The sequence below is a fragment of the Brachycentrus maculatus genome, unplaced genomic scaffold (genome assembly GCF_059751285.1).
Source record: "Brachycentrus maculatus isolate JH-2025_06_01 unplaced genomic scaffold, ASM5975128v1 h1tg000276l, whole genome shotgun sequence".
NCBI classification, from domain to species: Eukaryota; Metazoa; Arthropoda; class Insecta; order Trichoptera; family Brachycentridae; genus Brachycentrus; species Brachycentrus maculatus.
In genome coordinates, this window is record NW_028281027.1 from 58734 (window position 1) to 79855 (window position 21122).

The following is a 21122-nucleotide window of genomic DNA, read 5'->3' on the forward strand; positions in this document are numbered from 1 at the left end:
ACACACACACACACACACACACACATATATATATATATATATATATATATATATATATATATATATATATATATATATATATTTATATTTATATATATATATATACATATATATATATGTATATATATATATATATATATATATATATATATATATATATATATATATATACATATTATATGTGTTCATAATAACCATAGATACATTAAATTTCTACTAGTGCAGACGTATATGCTTTTATATTATATTATAAAATAATATCTTATAAAAACAGGTATGTTTGCATAAAATACTGATTTTGGATACACAATACCATATGTTGCAATTTTTTTTAATAATTGTTGAAATACTAAATTATAATATTGAATAATGAGAAAAAAACCACTTACCACTGACAGAGCGAGTGTGTTCTCCATTAGTGCGGCACCGCACCCAATGATGGAGACTATCATGATGGCGACTGAAGCTATGATCAGGATATATATTCCAATGTAATATTCATCGATATCCAGAAGCTCAATCCACTCATTGAATCCAGGCTCTACTCGTATCCAAAGGGAGAGGCCGAAGATAGATGCTCCCAGTAACTGAAAATAATAAGTTTTAATTAGAACTATTTTATGTTATGTAAAATATTTCTTGTATTACTAGCATTTGACTTATAAAAAATGTCTCTTCTTCAGGATTAGTGTACTTAGAAAGGATTTTGTATGAAGTGTATACGTTCATTGGAGGTCTAATTACTATTAACAATCTTTTACAACTAAATTCTCAAGGAATTTAAAATGATATTTGTATATCAAGCACTCCTTTCAACACCATCATATATAAAAATAATCAGGAGATTATTTTTAAAGTTTAAAAATATAACAAAATGTATTAAAAATAAATAACAAGCCATAAATTGAATTTTTTACTGTGCAACATATCTTTTGAAGTAAAACCTGAATGTTTTTTCTCCATTTGAAAAATATTTAGTGTATTTAAAAAAATAATTTAACCAAACCTTGTCTTCAAAATGCAAAAACAACACTTTTTGCCCTGTAGCGGGTAAATATTCACTTAAAAATATGCCACTTTTGCTGGGACATAGTAAATTTTCTGGGCATTTCGAAAACATGCACAACTTGAAATTGACGATTTTTGATATATGACGTTGTTGAAAGGAGTTAGCGATATGTGAAATGAAGGTACAATAATTAGGATTTTCTAATCGTACTTATTTCATCAGTTACATTTGATTCAGATTGTATCTTAGTATTAGTTCACAAATTTAAGATTTTTAATATTTATGAGCTTTTATGTCAAGATTTTGACAAAAGAATATAAAAATATATAATTAGGCCAACTTTTAATAATTTTTAAAACATGACTAGTGTTACTGTCTGTGTGGTAGAAGATATTTCTTCATTATAATAAGCCCACCAGTGTACATAATGATTCAAATATATAAAAATTAACCAAAAAAGAAGTTTGGTAATATCACTTTAAAATCATTTGAATGAACAATATACAAATAATAAGAGCTGATATGGCCTAATAAAAAGAGTTTTTCGGTTATAAACATTTTATTTATTAAAAAAAATCGACACCAATTCATCATAATATATTTCATTGATGGATAATGGAATCAGATTCTAGCCTTTTCTTGTTAAATAATCAATGTTGTATTCATAATATTAAAGGAAAGGATATTTTTAACTTGTTTTTTGTTCTCGAAATAGTTCGCTTCAAAGTCATATTAATTTTAGCGTAAATACACGAAAACCATTTATCATGAAATTGTGGCTAACTCAGTGTTCAAATTATACTCCCCAGCGATAGAAAGTAAACTCCGCCGTACACAAATTACGTTTGCTAGCATAATAACTCCCTTACCATTCAGAAAGTGGAATAAAATGAGATTATTTCTGGCCACTGTAATGCGAGCATGCATTGCGATATTAGTTTTTTTCAGTTTGTTGTATTTGTCAACGTCTGCGTTGCGATTACTTTAAGAATTTGCCACAAGAACCGACCCGTTTTACTGCAGCTCTAATAACGATGTTATACCGTTATTACAGGGGTGGATTCAAAACTTGTACAACATAATACTCATATAAATAAACATATGTTCATATTTTTTATCAATAACCAATGCTGAGATTACTAATAAACAAGACATTTTTTGACAATCCAACTAGGATAAAGAAGCAAATGGACTTGACTTGTCATAGGCTGGGTAAGTAATTATTTTATACACGTGCAATATTTAACATTCTCCTCGTGATTGACAACCGTATTACTCGTGATAGAATACTTGATTTTTTAACTCCTACATATATCATTAATCTCATAACGCTAATTATGAACAATTATTTAGAAACACTCAAAATGTTCGTGCATCTATATGTTATTGTTCACTTTTGTTATGTTATATATTCACCAATTATTTCAACCCGTGTCTAAACTAGACAGGGGTAAAAATAAATGGTGTAAATCTTTAAGTATTTGAAGATTTTTGAAGATTTGTATTTTTGAAGAGCTGTAAATCTTTAAGTAGGTATTTGAAGATTTCTCTAAAATGCACATAAAATGCATACCAAAATTCAGTTTTTAATAGAGCCTGCGATATGTGCAATGTAATGCTTAATGAATTAGACGTCAATAATGTTTCTTTTAATACGATTAAGATAAATATTGTTGATGTCTATTTGACTAGTTGATAAAGAAAATTTCCATTATTTGAAAAAAAAAACATGTAATTTAAGTTCATTATATAGTTATACTTTTTTAAATATAACAGTTTATTTTTATTTTTAATTTTAGATCACTTAAGTTAAATCCTCTAATCGGAAAGTTATTTTTTTGATTTTATTACATTATGTTATTTTTGTTAAATATTCTATTGTTTTCCAATAAAAAAAATAAAAAAAGTTAACAGGTTCTTCTTCAAAATCCTCTGCTTCTATTTTCAACTAAATTTCAATCATAAATTTTCTTTACTGTTCATTTCTTATTCATTTGTTTGACGTGTCCAAACCATCTCAGTACACATTTTAATTTTATCGATGATGTTTATCTGCCTTAGATATTTTTTCTTACGAAAAGAGATGTTCGCAATATTTTTATTGTTTGATGTTTGATATTAAGATTTAACCATTAAGATTTCCAGGAGTGATCAGGTCTTTAAGAACAGTGTCCGTCGATGGTTGCTTAGCATTGGAAGGGACAAGGTAGAAAGTGAATTAATTAAAATCCAGGTGTAATTATCTTATTGAAAAACCTTTATACTGTTAATTATTATTGTATCTCCTGTATGTTATATATATAATCTAAAAATAAAAAAAATAAAAACAAATATTATTAAAAAATAAAGAATAAATATAAATATTGTATTAACTTGTTAATTAATTAATTAAATTAACTTGTTAATTAACTTGTTAATTAGGCTTAACACAGGCCATACCTAAAGAGCCGTAATACATATAGTAAATGTATATATGAAATAAATATGTATATTGGAATACGTATTATGAAATAAATAAATAAAAAAATAATAAATAAAAATGTTTTCTTCTTCTTACATGTACATTCCACCCCTGAACACAGATTCGGTTATCGCAAATGAGAAAAATGCACGTGGGACGCTATAGTTGCGACACATTCGGGTCTTGGTAGTTTAAACAATGCGTATTTCGTTAGATATTCACCTCCGTGTACCATGCTATGAAAAAAGTAGTTAATTCTCTTTGAAATTATAAAAAGTGTTTTTGTTGTTGTTGAGAAATCGCCTTGAATTAACGTGTTTACACATTACTTTATTTCATTATTTTCATTTATAAACGCTTAAAAGACTTGTATAAGCGTTGAAAAGTAAACAAATAAAGGTCAAGGAGATGTGGCAGAAGACAGATCTCCTGGCTCAGGAATAAACGATATAAGATGGGGATCAGGACTGTCGAGACGATGTTAAGAGCTATTCAAGACAGGAACAATTTCTCATAAGTGATAGTCGAAGTCGGGAGGACCTGACATAACATCAAAAGAAGAAGAGGAATAATAAAAACAGTAAAAAAAAATAAATAAAAATAGCATGTTGAAAATATCATACATTCAAATGGATACATTTTGAACTACAATATAATTTTTATAATTTTTCAAGTGTACACAACAAATGAAATTTATTAATCAAGATATACATTTTGTGTATGCGCGCGCGTGTATGTGTATGTTGTGTGTCATAATATTAATTAAATATCCCCCTGGACTGGCACTTGAAGCGCTTGATTAATTAATCGCTTTGCTTTTAAGTAATTTACGATTAAGGTAATGATTCATCGATGCGATGCAGTGCTCTAAGCACCACTGAGTGAAGATGAGCGTTAGAAGAGTAAAAAGTAACAATGTTTAAAGATAAAGAAAAACTTTAAATAAATTAATTGTAATTAAATATATACTAACACAAAATATTCCAACAACGGGCATATTAACAAATAAATTAAAGTACGCCTTTATTATAACGAATGTATATTATTTTAATATATCTCTATTCAGCCCTCTCATTTCCCCACTGAAAATATATATGTATAAAACGTTTTCATGGAACTCAAAACACTAAAGGAAATAATGTGACGAACTTTAAGAATAAAACATTTTACAAAAGTTGACTTCTCTTAAAGTGACCCTTGGGAACTCCAAAAGGTTTATCACTTTTCCGCTAACTTTTTACTCCCTCAGCGGCATTAAAACCTGCAACTGCAAAAAATAAAAATGTTCTTCTTAACGAAAATAATAAATTTACTCAAACGCGGCTAATTTGGTTTAAATGTGCCTATTTGGCAAAATTAACCAATAAATGAAGGCCATGAATATTATCTTTCACCTTTATTAAAAATGTATCTTATTAAGACATTTTCTTCAAAAAATCAAACTCAAGCTTTATAGCTACTAATAAAATGTTATACAAACGAATAGTCTTTTAATAACTCAAAATTTTAAATGGTACTTTTTGGGTTTTATATATGTAGGTATATTTTCCGAGCATGCATAATTTGAAATAATTAAAAATAGAAGGAAGAAAAGGTTATCATTATCAACAATGAAAAATGCTTTTTATTGCACGAGATTAACTTTGCAAATGTGTTAGTTTTATTCTACCAAAGATTACGACTGAGCTGATATTACAAAAGTAATTTTGTCTTAAATACGATATTAAAATAATAAAGCTAGGAACAGCACATGTCATGCTGATGTATTTTGAATGGCTGCAATAACAACAACACACCGAATTCTTAGTAAATAATGTTCCTTTGAGTTATGACCGCCATTTTTCATTCTTATTTACTTTCTGCGTACATTAAACCATCTTGGAGTTTTCTGAAGCGTACCGAAAAGCTATTTCTGGCGATTGTATCAAAAGAAAACGCGGTGTTTCCGTGAAAATTGAACATTAAAAGTGCCCGTTTAGAAGTGTATAACAAATGGATATTTAATGTCGAAGAAGCTAATGAGGAATCACTTAATGACAGTCGATTTAAGTTTAAATGATTCTATAAAAAGAAAATCAGTTTTATGTGCGCGTTACAAATATCTTCGTCACATTTTCGTTTCACTAAATCTTTCTCAAATTCAAAACACATTTACTCCGAAAATTCCTCGATTCGAACTATTCGGGAAGTTGTAAATGTTGTGAAAATAAATTTATTCATTAGGTCTTAAAAGCAAAGTTGCGAAATAAATAAGACACTTCGAGTTTGGGAAAGTTCTTAGAATTAGAAATATATTTAAGCATTTATGTAATGTGAAACCACGAGTGATTCAAGTATTATCAAATTTGTGCTGAAAACAAAACCATAAATAAAATTAATTTAATTTGGATTGGGTACAATTTGGCTAAGGGTAAAGAGTATGCATTGTGTTTTTTTTTCTGAAAGCAAAATTCGAATGATTCTTGTTCAAACTTTTATTTGAATTCACACAGAGAGATTGTTTTTTCATAGATGAACTTTAAATGTCAGGGGGTAAAAATGCTTTATTATGAAAAGCATAAATGACCTTTAATTTTATAGGGGTGTTAAAATGAAAAATGTTAGTGAAAAATATCCTATTTTAGTTTTTATGATGTCTTACGTGTTGATAAATTTCTGAACATTTTCAAACACTTTTTACTCTCCATAATACCCATTTGTATTTTAAAACCAATATTCAGTTTTATTGCTGAATGTTTCATGAATGTTATAAATATTTAATGTCAGAATACGTAAGATGAAAGAAAGTTGTTGTTTTAAATGAACTTTTAATAGCTTTACCCGTGTAATAAAAGACCTTTGCTTAAACGTAGAAGACAAAATTTCTATTCGAAGTGTTTAAATATGCATTTGAGAAATATGCTTTTAAAGGCAGGTGTTCCAGAAGAAAAACATGATGAACGTTATACAGAGAAAGTTATTATTTAAAATTATTATTTTACCTAGATTTATTTACTTAAAACGTGCAGTAAATAACAACGTTATTATTTAAAAATGAAACTAAAAAGGGTTAAGTAAGGAAATAATAATCCCTCAATTTATTCCGGGGCTTAATCACAAACAAAATTGAAATGCCAAGTCGTTGAAAATATAATAAGATGTCGTTTAGATAATTTGTGATACTATTTTGTGATTTATGTTTTTAGTATTAGTATTTCAAATATATAGAACTTTACTTACGAGGCAAAAAAGTAATAAAACGACTAATTGTCCCTCTCCGTTCTACTATAACTTATGAGAATTTTTCTTACTCTGAGCATTTTTAACATAGCTTATCTATGTTTTATGAAATATATAATTTCATTACTTCACTCATGATTCTGAAGTAAAGAACTGAACACCAAAACGTTTTCACAAAATTTGGAATCGAACGAATAAAACGTAAATAAAAAATTATTTACGGATTTAGAGGAGAGAAAAATATTACAAAACATTTAAAAATTAAAATAATTTTTAAAAAAATATTCATTTTCAAAGATTTGTAACTACAATGATCTCACACAGAAGGTGTCGAAAAAATTTTGTTCTCTTTTGCAAACAAAGAAATTTCGTATTGCCACCTCTCGAAAAAAAGTTTTTTTGTGTTTTTTCTCAAGGTCTTCAGTTTATAATGATAAAGCTCCTTTCTTACAAAACCATTTTATTTATGAAATCTATTTAAGTCACTTTGCTAGATGTTAATTTTCTGAAAATGACATTCGCGAAAAACGCTCTTATTTCCGTTTCTAAATGAGGTTTCCGATGAAAAATTCTATGGCAGGGTGGTTTTTTCATTTGATTTTAAGATAAAATGAATTTAACGAGAACTGTACGTCAACATGACTACAAGGGGCGACTAGAAATATCAAAGGCATGTTATTGCTTTGTATGAAGTACGAAAATAATATTTTTGAACTTTTTTTTGCCGACAATTAAGTATTTTGCAACACCGCGTCGGTAAAAAATATTACACAAAAACACTTCTTAAATATTAATTAATAATTATAAAGATGTTTGCAGAGAGAAATGTTTTAATTACAATTTGAATCAATTTGTTTAAAAGCTATAAAGAAAAAGCCTTTTTAAAATTAATGTGTTCGAAGATTGGATGTTGTTTTAGACAAAACATTTAAATAATTAAAGGATTAAAAAAATTATTGGTAAAGAAAACTTTCACAGCAATATTGATGGAAGAATTTGGTTATACAACGATTATTTTTACTCCTATTCTCGTCCAGTGCATAAGACACCGTATCGGATATCTTGATTGGTTTTATATGAAGGCAAGGTGATCGGTTTTGCGCTCCTGATTAGTGAATAAATTAATATAACATATTTGTTGAACAGTAAATGACGAATGATGGATTTTAGAGCGAAGGACAAAAATTCTTATAATATAATGAACAAAAAAAAATTGAGAATTAATAGGAGAAAAAATGTGATAAAAATGATTTCGATTATTAATATTTTTTTCTGAATATACGTATAAAAATTTATAAATTATTATTAAAAAAAGTTTATTTAATGATGATAAATATATCATTTTGGGATATTCATTTTGAAAATAAAAATTATTATTTCTGTGATAATATTATTGTATTTATATTTTTATTGCAACGTATTAAAGAAAAAAGTATTAGTCTGAAAACAAGAAATTTTTTATTTGATATTTTACACTTTCAGTTATTTAAATGAGATTCAAAATCGGACGTGGTAAAAATAGTCGGGCGTTGTAAGTCTTTTATCGATTCTTGGCTTAAGGTCTTTTGAGAAGTCGACATCGACAGAGATTCCCTTGGGGCATCTCTCGTGGTAAGTCGTGTTGCAATAAATGCGATCAAATTTATTTTCGTTCCCAATTCCCCAGGGTCTCTATTCTACGTTCATATTCTAAAAATTCTTATTGCGCACTGAAATCTGATGGTCTCCAATTTTGTTTAGACTCTTAAATTATATGCGTGTAAATTTGAATCAATTGACATGTCATCATTTAAGTTCAAGTACAAATCATGGGTTAAGTACATAGAACAGGAAAATGAGAATTATCAGAAAGGTAAACATTTCCTTCTCCTGACGTTTCAGTCAATTATCACAATCGCATTTTCTCAAAATATTTTGTTTTTAATTAACAGAAGCCGTGACAATTTGATCATTATGTATAGTCTCGAAATTTAAGGTTTTTTTTACCATTTTTTGTATTAAAAAATATAAATGATACAACTTTAATGTTAAAATATTAAAAAGTATTATGAAATACTTTAAATTGAGAGGGTGCGTTGATAAAAACTAAAAATTATTACTTTTTAATATTAGAATTCCGGTATCATATGAATGAATAATTTCATTAAAAAATATTTACAGTATAAGATGAGATAAAATCAATTTTCTATTTAAGAAAAATCATATTTGGTTGCTTTTTAATTTGATAACCGATCAATATATTATTTTTACATATAGTTTACATTACATTGAGTACACAATATATTGTATTAACAAAATCGTACAATCTGATGCATTTAAATATCAAGATCAAATGAAGGGGACACACGGATATGTTATTTTAATATAACACCTTCTTTTAACGTTTGTAACTAACTAACTAACCATCACGCTGCTTCCATGCAAGGGTAGGCAGAACAAAATATAACGCCATACCACCCTGTCTTTGCAAACATTCTTCGCTTATTCCACGTATTTGGCATACCTGATCGTGCCAATTTTTTCTCAGTCTGTAACGTTTATACAACAAATTAATGTATTTTATGCCACGTGTTTATATTTTGTTTGTATTTGTCACAGTATTTTAATTTAAAATTCCTTTAGTAACATTGTTTTATAAAGTGTTTTCATAAAAATATGATTTATCTTGAAATCAAAAGGGACATGTAATTTCAAAACATATATCCCGGAGCAAAATTTAAGCTGTATTTAATAAAAGGTTCCGGTTTTACACAAATAAAATGTCATTTTTTATTTACAAAGTAATTGAATGTATAAATATGAATGACACAAATGAATATTTTATATCCTCCCTAATTCAGTGTGTACAATATGTAATTACTACAACTTTTAATGTATTTGTAAAAAAAATATGTATTAAAAAAATCGATTCTTACGTAAACATAAGGTGTATTTTATTTTTAAATACTAAATTTAAATGAGTATTTTATTTCGATACGTGTGATACATTCTTTCTTAAATTTATTCTATATGGCCGTTAGTTTAGGAAGTAAAAACTGAAGGAATGTTATCGCTTTATTTTATATCTTAGTCCCCGTCCAGGTCGTTAAACTAAAAATAAACATTTTATTTCCGCATTTAGCGAATAAAACTCACAATACTTGTGATCAGAGACCTACTTAGGATTAAAATCAATCCACTTTTATGTGTTTTTGAAATTGAATTTTCAAATTAGTTCTTAATTAAATTTTTAAATGATTATGTATTCATCCAAAAGACGTAATAAATTACTAAGTCTGAAAAAGCGAAACCAAAGTAGATATTTGGATAACCCACAAATTGTAGCCGTACAGGAGAAAGTGACCAACTACCAAAACGTAAAATGTTCAGGAGGGCCATTTAAGTCACTATTGCTTAGCAAGAAAATAAACACCAATGCTACCAGCATTGGTGTTTATTCATTAGTCATTTTAGTCATTTTTAACTAGTCAATAAATTATACTTCCAAGTTTAAAATCTTTTGGGATTTTTCCAGGGCAATATTAAGCTAGTAAGATATCAAATAGTCAATGATCACGTTTTTAAAAACAATGCACTTTGTCACTGTCTCCTGTATAATATCTCTGCAAACATCTATCTCCTGTTCATCTGACTAGTAGAGAAAAGTAGGATTGACTGAATCTAGGATTCTTAATGGATGTTTTAAAACCACATATTGATTAAAATTACTATTTTTTTTAAATAAATCTTTTTTGAATTCATTTTGCAATTGGCAGGAATTGAACCCGTGCCCCAGTTTTGCAGTCGAGCGTCTACCCAACTACGCCGCGGCACCTGCTTTGAAAGTCACATGCATATAAAATTCAAAATGAATTTTCTTATAAATCACTTTTACTTAACTGATTTTTTTTCAATTTAAGTTCAGGGATGCTTTTTTTCCGGGGAGGTTCTAATTCAACCCTGTTGAATTCCAAAACCATTAGACAGCGCGACGGTCGCCTGCACAGCGCCATTTAATGTTCCTTTTTAATTCATTCTCCGATAGGTGCACCCCCCTACCTTGGGGCATGAACGATTAACTGAAAATTATTTTTCTTTGTTTAAAGAACTTACTCGTAAGTCTCCGACTCACATTGTGCTATTTTTTTTAAATCTACGAATTCAAGTTGTTATTGACATTTGCGATTTTAAATATATTCGTCGTGTGTATTTTTTTGTATGGAAAATATTCTAACGCTGAGAATATAATTATTTACATATTTATAAAATATTTTTTATGTATTTAAAATAATAACAACAAAGATTAAAAATTAATTGATTTAAAAGACTTTTCTACCTTTAACATATCTTAATATCTTTTCCTTTCTAAAAAAGAGATAAAACTGTTGTGCTTGGAGAGGGACTTACGCACATTGCTTTTTGTTTAAATGAATGATAAAATAGTTTTTATTGTAATATTATGTTATTATTTAATAAGATAACTAAATAATTATTAAATTATTTAATAATATTTAAAGTTATATTGAGGAGATTCTAGCATAATGATAATTGAAAATTTTGAAATTTGTAAATAAAATATTTTATTAAAATTGAAAATACACCGGCCTCAATTTCCAATACTTATAAGAGTTTTTTGTTTAAGGGAATTATTATATTTACAACAAGCAATATTTTCGTCAGATGTATTGTTGTTCAGAGATGCAATTTTATTTTACTTTTCGAAACTTCGAAGTGGATAAGATTCATATAAATGTCGATCGTCCATGTAGATATGCCTTTGAGCTAAGGTAAGACGACTATCTTCTCTGCATTATAACTTTGCTATGATATTTGTGTGAAAGCACGAAAATATTTTTTTTTATTTGAATTCAAGGTCCCGTAAAAAAAAATATATGTTTAAATCTTTTTTAGTTAATACTTTTTTTAATAAAAACGCTTTTTCGGATATATTTCAAATAATATTCTTTCGTCTGATTTTTTTGTACGTCCTTTGTTATTTTTCAATTAGGGTCTTAAGTAAATTTAACATACCTCCAGTACCATGCATGCAATATCACCCATCAAGCTCAATAACGGTATAATTATTATTCATCGCACGTGACGCGGTCTAAGGAGTCTGGAGTTTCAAATAATTTAATTAAACAAGTTTTATGAAGAACTGAAAGTGGAGGAAGGAAGATTGTTTCAGTAATTTACTTAGATTTTTAATTAACAGCAGGTGAGTTCATATATTGATCTAACGCTCATTCCATACTCATATTTCGTTTTTAAAATCACGTTAAGTAATTTTAATCGTAACTTATTTTATTCCGATTTAAAGAGACTTATATGCTGTCTTATTTGTTTTATTCTAAGAACGCAATATTTTTAATAAAAACATGAACAGTTGCTATTTTTTAAATATTATAAAAACATATATTTCCGACTTCTAAAAAATAATGCAGCAGTATAAAAATGGGTAGTCAAAAATAAATGTGAAACGATTATTTTAATAAATGCTAATTTTGAATTTTCGAGATTAGTATAGTTGTATACCATAACTAAGGTTGCATTATAAAAAACTTATTTTTCTTTTCCTAACCCTTATCCACACCAAATGGTGCATAGGAAATTGCACCTTATTGACATGAAGGCAAAGTGATCAACCCTGCGCTTCGAAATCCTGTTTAGGGTACCATTGAATAAATATTAAAGGAAAAATTACTATTATTTTTTGACATCTCATCAAAGATGAAGAAGAATATGGAAGTCTGGGCATTTACGGGGCTGACGACCGTCATAGGCTGGTTTACCGTGGACCGTCATAATTGGTGAATGTTACACGTGTGTAAAGTGATCACTTAAACCAGCCAATGACGGTCGTCAGCCCCGTAAATGCCCAGACTTATTCTTCTTCATCTTTGATGAGATGTCAAAAAATAATATGAAAATAACTCCTGTAATAGGAGATAATCCAGATTTTGTGAACAAGTATTTGGACACACTCAAAATGTTGTAGAAAAATTACTCATACAATTTGTACACCTACGACTGATTTTTAAATTTTTCACCCATTTTTAGTGCACATGTGTTATAAAATACATATAATTTCATTTATTGATACGGTTGTCGCTTTGTGGTAATATCTATCCATTTTTATTTTAAATTAAAATTATTTCGGAAATCTATTGTGACACGTATGTAGATACATTCTGCATAACTTTAAATATTTTCAATACATTTTCTGTAAAAATATATTTAAAAAAACTGTAAAATGCGAGTAATCCGATCAATTTAAAAAGAAAGCCCTATTCCAAGGATAACCGCCACGGATAAAGAAGCAATTGCTTGGAAACGTGACGTCACTAATCTTCATTTGACCTGTCTCACGTACTATCTTACTTTTTTACATTTTGTTGATTAGCCCCTCCCCTCGGGCTTACGAATTGAATCAGTGTCTGAGTGATAAGGGAAAAACAAATTGGACATGACTCTGGGGCACGTGATTTGAATATTCTTTAATAAATTTTTCCACATAATTTACGTTCTGGCAGATTCTTGGGAATTTTAATCTTAGGGTGATTTTTTTTTGGGTAGTGGTTATATATTTCAAGCAAGATTCTATCATGTAAAATTAGAAAACTTTACATGATAAAATCATACAGATCTAATTTATTTTATTTTAAAATAGTTTTCATCAACTATTCAATTAAAAAGGTTATGTAATATATATTCACATATTTATATAAAACTTTTCCAATTAATCCAATGTTAATATACTTTAAAGAACAAAATCGTATTTGAATGACAAAATTAGGAATTAATTGAAAGTCCTGATAAATAAAATTTGTTATGAAATATCGTAAAATACAGGACAATTTAACATAACAACGAAATAGAAATTATTTATTTTGATGTACAAAATATGAAGTCTCAAAGTTGTAAGGCTATAAAGATATATATAGTTTATTATTGTTATTTGGAATAAAGTGTTGAATGAAAATTGAGCTTATATGTATTATACATCGATATTAGTATAAGATCACTAATATAGTAAAATTCTATTTCACACGACTAGTTAAGCAATAAAAATAGAAATGAAGCTAATCATAGGTTTAATGATGAACTTATCATTCCAGAAAGTTATTGGCAAATCAATAAATATTTTTTTTTTTTTACTCTATTGTTAAAAATATTTAAAACAATTGTGTTCCTTTGCTAAGGATTACTAGGCACGATGCGCTTTCTATTTTGTGCATAGACAATATTGAAACGATTCAGATTTTCGATTGACTGAGCGCATTTTGAAAACAAACAAAAATTGAAGGAAGCTCGCTCCTGAGCTGTGCAATTTTACGCTGTGCTGACTTACTTTTCGCTTCATAAACTAGCGAATCTCCTAAGATTATGCTGTTTTCAAACATTTTTTCTTGCTGATTCGTGTTAGCACACCGGTATCCTTTCAATGCGGCTTACGTTAATTTGAATAACGATTATAAGTTACATAAAAAAAACATGTTTAATTTTATTTTTCATATTTTGTGTAGGTAAAAAACATCAACGTTAATGCGCGCTGCGTTTTAACATTTATGGATACATAAAAATCACAGTAGTTAGTTCAACGGAAACTACTAATAGTGATAAATTTTGTGTTTATATTTTAATAAAAAAAACGCATTCAAAAAGTTCATGGTAGGTTTATAAAATATAAAACAGAAAAAAAGTTATCATAATAATGAATGATTACGATATTTTATAAGCTGGTTTAAGTTCATTATTATATACAAGGCATTATACGAGTAGTTCACTATTCCATCCATGATTGAGAACCACACAAAAATTTTGGCGTATGACAGATTGTAAGCCTTATGAATATCCAGATATCCAAATTCTTATTCATTTATACTGGGATACTTATTCATAAAAAAATAGACAAAACTCATTTGTGAATTAATTCTTCACAAATGAGTTTTCACATACTCAAAACAGTGTGAAAAAAAGTATTCATATTGTCTGTAATATTCATAATTACTTACTTTAAATACAATAGAGCCCCTGAGAGCTATTATATATTAGTTTTTATTATTATGTATCTGTTATAAAATATTTCAAGGATGGTGCATTATATTTTGAACGTGTATTACAAAAATATGCATAAACGATGTTTGAGACTATTTATGACAATATAATTATACATTTTGTTTTTTCACTTTATACAAAACCAAATAAGGGGTAAATTCTTCGAACTGATAAATACCGAGTAAAAAGTAAATGAACCTTAGAATGTTGTGCAATATTTTAACGATAGTGCTTTCGTTTTTTTAAAGTATTACGAGAATATGCATTAACGATGTTCAAGATAATTTATAACATCATAATTATACGTTTTGTTTTTCCACTTTATACAAAACCAAATAAAGGGTAAATTCTTCGAACAGATAAGTACCGAGTAAAAAGTAAGTAAAGCTTTGAATGTTGTGCACTGTTTTAACGATAGTGCTTTCGTTTTTATAACGTATTACGAGAATATGTTATTTATTGATTCGGCATTAACTTTGTGGAATGACATGATTATTTTATTAAAATTAAACACTTGAATATACCACTTTATCGAGTTTTATTTTTATTTACGACTAGCTTCGAAAACGACGGTTGTTTTCATCTTCTGGTACAAATTAAAACATTAATTTGTACCAGTAGATGAAAACAACTGTCGTTTTCGAAACTAGTCGTAAATAAAAATTAAACTCGATAAAGTGATATATTCAAGTGTTTACGAGAATATGCATTAACGATGTTTAAGACAATTTAAAACATCATAATTATTCGCTTTGTTTTTTCATTTTGTGCAAAATCAAACAAGGGGTTAATTCTCTGAAAAGATAGTCGCTAAGCACCGAGGGTACGTGCGCCATGAGCGGGTTCGCCTCTCGACCGTCAATTAGAAATAAAACACGTCACCAGCGCTGGAAACAAGTGCAATTACCGTGCAAGCCGGAGAAATGGTTTGGATAATATTAACTTAATCCTCGGCAACAAATTATGTGGAGAGCCCAGGGCAATCCACTGTTCCCAAATGGAAAACAATTACACTGCGGACCGGGGCGTGTGAACTCACCCGTCCGCCATCTTGCGCTAGCAAATATTCACTAACTTACTAACTAACCATCACGCCACTTCCCCGAAGGGGTAGGCAGAGAGAATTGAACGCCACACCACTCTGTCTTTGCAAACATTCTTCGCCTCTTCTACATTCATGCATCTCCTCACACATACCCGACGATTATTACGACTCCTGACCCGGCCGCTTTCAAGTATTTGACATACCTGATTATGCCAGGTTATGCCTTTGGGATTTTTTTCAGGGCAATAATAAGCTAGTATCAAACAGTCAATGATCACTTTTTGTAAAAAATGCACTTGGTCACTTTCTCCTGTATGACTACGATATATCAATACTGTTAATACTGTGTTTACTTAAGAAAGACACTGTATTTGTATTAAACAATTGAGATCCCATGTTTTTGATTCGATTCAAGGGTAAAAATACGCATAAAAATAATTGCTTTGAATATTATTATTAGTAGAGAATATAAATATTTCAACATTTTGAGTAAGAACAAGCATCTTTATCTCACCAATAGATGTCACTAGTGGAAATTCTAGTGATTCTAGTTCAATGTTTCAAAATTGGATGATTTATAAAGAACTTCCAAGAATTTGAGTAGTGTTGCTGTCAATTATGAGCAGAATTGGTGAATAATACACTTTTGTAAAGTGATTATTTAAACCAGCTTAGGCCCAGACTTTCATATTCTTCCTTATCTATGTTGAGATGTCAAAAAATAATTTTATAAATATTTCATTCATTTCTTGTGTAAAGTAAATGTTTGTACGCGTTGTTTGGTTCATATGTTTTTATTTTTCTGAAAAGGTTTGTATGATTAATTATGTTTAGATTTCTCGTGTAATATATCATACTCAATACAAAGTAGATGGAATTAAATGTAGCGAGAATTAAGTAAAGTGCATTTATTATGAGACACGAGTTGGTGCATTTGCATATTTCCCTTTCAGCGCACATTACACTACCTACAGAATAAATCTCCGCATGGACTGTTTATGTGATACAATAATCCGCAATACACCTGAAACATGCCATAGTCTGACTTAAGCTGGATTATATCGAAATATTCATAAAGCGACACAAACTATCCCAAAAGTAGGAGCATTAAATCAACGAAGTGCAGAAACTAACCCCGGGAGAAAAGCTGCGGTGTTATTTTACCCCAGATACATTCTGATAAACCGTTAACAACAAGGAGTGTAAACAAATATTTTGATGGGTATTTGACTGCAAAACTGGGTACATTAACTCAAATTATGTCAGGTACGAAACAGCTCTATCTTGATACAATTTGACACGTTTTTTTGATAATCAGTGGCTTAAACCAACGAAAATACATTGAAATATTTATGATTATTCGAAGAACACTATTTATATATATATATATATATATATATATATATATATATATATATATATATATATATATATATATATGTATATATATATACATATATATATATATATATATATATATATATATATATATATATATATATATATATATATATATATATATATATATATATATATATATATATATATATATATATATATATATAAATATATATATAAATATATATATATATATATATATATATATATATATATATATATATATATATATATATATATATATATATATATATATATATATATATATATATATATATATATATATATATATATATATATATATATATATATATATATATATATATATATATATATATATATATATATATATAAAATAAGTTAAAAAAAAGTTTTTTGCAATAATATTTCAAAAAGGTAGAGAGGAATTAAAGAAACGATTACGACCATTTTCATGGAGTGATTAAAAGGTGAACGAATTGGTGAAGCTAATTAACGATTTTTTCATGAATTTAAAATGCTTTCATTTTATTACATGATTGTCTATGACTTGACATCGCATTTAATCTTTAGATTTAAAGTTTTATCAGGATTTTTAAATTCATTCAAGCGGAGTTTTTCATAGTAACGTATATACTCGTGTGTTGATATTCACATAACATACATGAACACAATAGAATCTGCATGACACTCGCACCCATATAAATAATTGTATGCACCTCTTTTGTGAGATTCCGGATGCACATACGCTACACATCTATAAAGGTACCTAGCGTGTATTCCTATTGGTATTATGAAAGTATAGTCCGGCAGGGAATGTTTGTGGAAACGAGTCTGTTCATTTTATTTATCGATTAGTTGGTTCGAATTCTGCGCTGGACCATTGGGAATGCGAACATATTGAACATGGAAGTTGGGAGCTTACGGCATACGGGCAGTATGATTGAGTATAAAATGATGGGATTAAACCTGCAGCGAGCAAGCAGTCAAAACAAAAGCACAGTTTTATTGTTTATTTCATTTTTTAAATTTGTGATAAAATAGCCGTAGATTTGTCAAATAATGTAATCAATATCTTCTCTAAGACATAATCTAAGCACCTTTATACTACAATATTAAAACCCAAATTTTCATTAAATACTACCCCAAGAGCGCTTTGCTGAGATATTTATTCTTGATACATTGTTTATTCTTGACAGAACAAAAAAAAATTAAGTGAAAGGTTTACTTTCTATTGATTACAGCGTCAAATTGACTGGTCAATTCATCTCATCGGATGAAAAAATTAACACATATTAAATAAAGTTACGTAGAAACTACATATTTTTAACATTTTTTTAATTTTATTATTATTTTTTCAATAAATCTGAGATTAAAATTATTGAGAATAATATTTAAAATGTAAAATAAAATTTTAAAACCCTAGTGAGACATTGAATTTTTTGCCGAACGGCTAAAAACTTAACCATGTTAACTAATTTATCTTATTTACCGTACAATATTTTTATGTATTGCAAGTTATTTTGATCATTAAATGTAACACTAATAATCATTTTCGCAAGTAAAAATATATTATTTTTAAGATATTCTTATCAAATATAACTTTACCCCACCCAAAGCTGCATAAGGTACTGAATAGTTATATAAAAACAAGTTTATCAATCCTGGCCTTCAGATGCCAGTATTATATTTTTAAACTTTAAAAATGTTCTCCTGAAAATCAAGTTTTTTGATTTTTGACGTTCTTGAAAGGAGTGAGCGATATGCGCTAATGATTCCACTATTCAATTATATTCCTTAAATATTAATAAAGAATAATTGTTAAATTAAACACTGGGACAAATCTTTCTGGAAAAATTTAACATAATGTACAAGGAAATAAAAGCAGCAAAATAAAAATGATAATTTCAATGATTTTCAAAAAATTATATTCTTGTTAATGCACCTGTTAAAAGCTTTCAAGGGGGGGATGTAGCGTACGTAGAGGGCAAACAACGTAAAATATATTCTAAAATTTAATGGTCTGATTAAATTACGCCCGGAATAATTTTACGGGTAAACAGCGCATAAATCTTATTAACACCGCTTTCCGGGGCATATTTTCAAAACGACTAAAAGTTTCGTGCTTGAATTTGCTTTCCTTGACCGTTGCGAGCGGCCACATAGAGTCGTAGCTTTTGTGGCCACTTTGGTCCCTTTGCAGGATGTTCTAGGTCAGGAGTGGCCGCAGACAAGTGTAATTACAAACTGTAATTGGATGATTTGGGCTTCCGGAGTTGCACTGTTTGCGCCTGGCCGATAGTCAATCTGCCCAGCACTGAAACCAGTTTCGTCTGATTACCCGATGTTCTTTATTTCTTTTCCCGACTGTAACGTTCGGAAATTGTTTACTCGACACTTTTAGTATTTGTTCAGAAAGAAAATGGTGTTTGAAATTGGATGTTGTGGTACAATCTTCGATAGAAAATACTTGTATTTGTACTGTAACATGTTTTTTTTTTACAAAAGAACAACAATGAGAAATATTATGTTCCAAAAAATGTTTTTTTTTTAAACTTTTTATTGGCATAACTAAAAATCTTTGAACCTTACCCAACATCATTGACCATTGTATATGAACGTATTTGCACATATTCTGGAGAAAAAAGTAAGCTGATATATCTTAATATCAACGTGTATTGATAATAATAACGTCAGTCATTAAAAAGAAATATTCAAAACAAATACAAAGGTGAAATCTGTTTGAGTGCTAATACTTGCTCTCATACTGTTATCTTTGTATGAAAAATAAAAAATTTAACCAAATGTTGTGAAGTAAAAATCAAAATACGTCCGTGACATTGCAAAATTTATATGATTATATTCAATTTCAATATACCAACGATTAAAAACTTTATGACGTGAAACGGGTTTTATAAATTATAATTATTATGGGCAATAACGCCTACTATTCAAAGTTTTAATAAGTATCTGACTTCAAAAATGTCTTTATTTGTCAACGGTCAGGGTTAAATAAAAAAGTGCATTAAATAAATAAAGCATTCAATGTCGGAGGTTGACCGTAAAATTAAACACATACGTTAAAACGTATTTATGAATGCTCAGAAACATAAATCCTAATCCGAATTGTCGCTTATTGCACCGCCATCTCTCAATGCACTGAAATCAGATCTAGTGGAAAACATCTATTGGATATCGAGGAACAACGGGTCTGGCTGCACATTGTCTCCTTTCACCAGTTAATTGGATTTAGGGTCGCAAGGGTGGTGCAAGGTGGCTGGCTGGGATGAGATTGCTTCACGTATCAGCTTATTACAAAACCAACTTACCAAAGGCACCTATCTAAAAACAAACGGTACCTACCTTCGATGGAGAAATCGCTAAACCCCTTAATTTATTGATCCTTGATAATAAATGAATAAAGGATTTTCTCTTGGCTGGCTGTATTAAATTCTGTTTAACAAGGCGTAGCGTTTCTTTGTCAATAAACCTAATTGACAGTAATGGGGGCATTAATAATCCCTAATTAACCATTTAGAAAATAATAATTATCCTTGATTTTTTTTCTTCAGTACTGTATTTTTGTATTTGTGAAACGATTTTTATAAAGTATTTTTTTTATTATTTCAAATGAAAGTGTTATGATAAAAATAAAATTGTTGTGTGTAAAATGTATTTTATGTATTAGCCAATATTTCAAAACTTTTTTTCAATTACTAGGAAATTTAAAAATAAAGTCAGAGTCACTTGGATGTTAGACATTTAAGTGACTCTGAAATTTAGCTACGGCTCATGCAACACAGCTTATCATGGCCCAATAAGCCTAAGAGCTTCAAATTTATAAGTTTAATAACCTTTACTTACTTTTAAATAATTTACTTTTAATGTTTTAAGTTACTTTAATTTCATGTGATTCATGAGTAGAAATGCTAGGCCAAAATACTCGAGACATTTGTACGCTTTTGACGGATTTC

The 21122-nt window shown here is 28.5% G+C and overlaps 1 pseudogene across 1 annotated transcript in view; it reads right to left on the bottom strand.

The window, feature by feature from the left end:
• Positions 1 to 389: 389 nt before the first annotated feature.
• LOC148305213 (tetraspanin-2A pseudogene) overlaps positions 390 to 21122 on the bottom strand; it is an 81673-nt pseudogene continuing 60940 nt past the window's right edge. The window contains exon 2 of the transcript XR_015838223.1: positions 390 to 587. The product of XR_015838223.1 is annotated as a tetraspanin-2A pseudogene (transcript). The remainder of the gene's footprint in view (positions 588 to 21122) is intronic.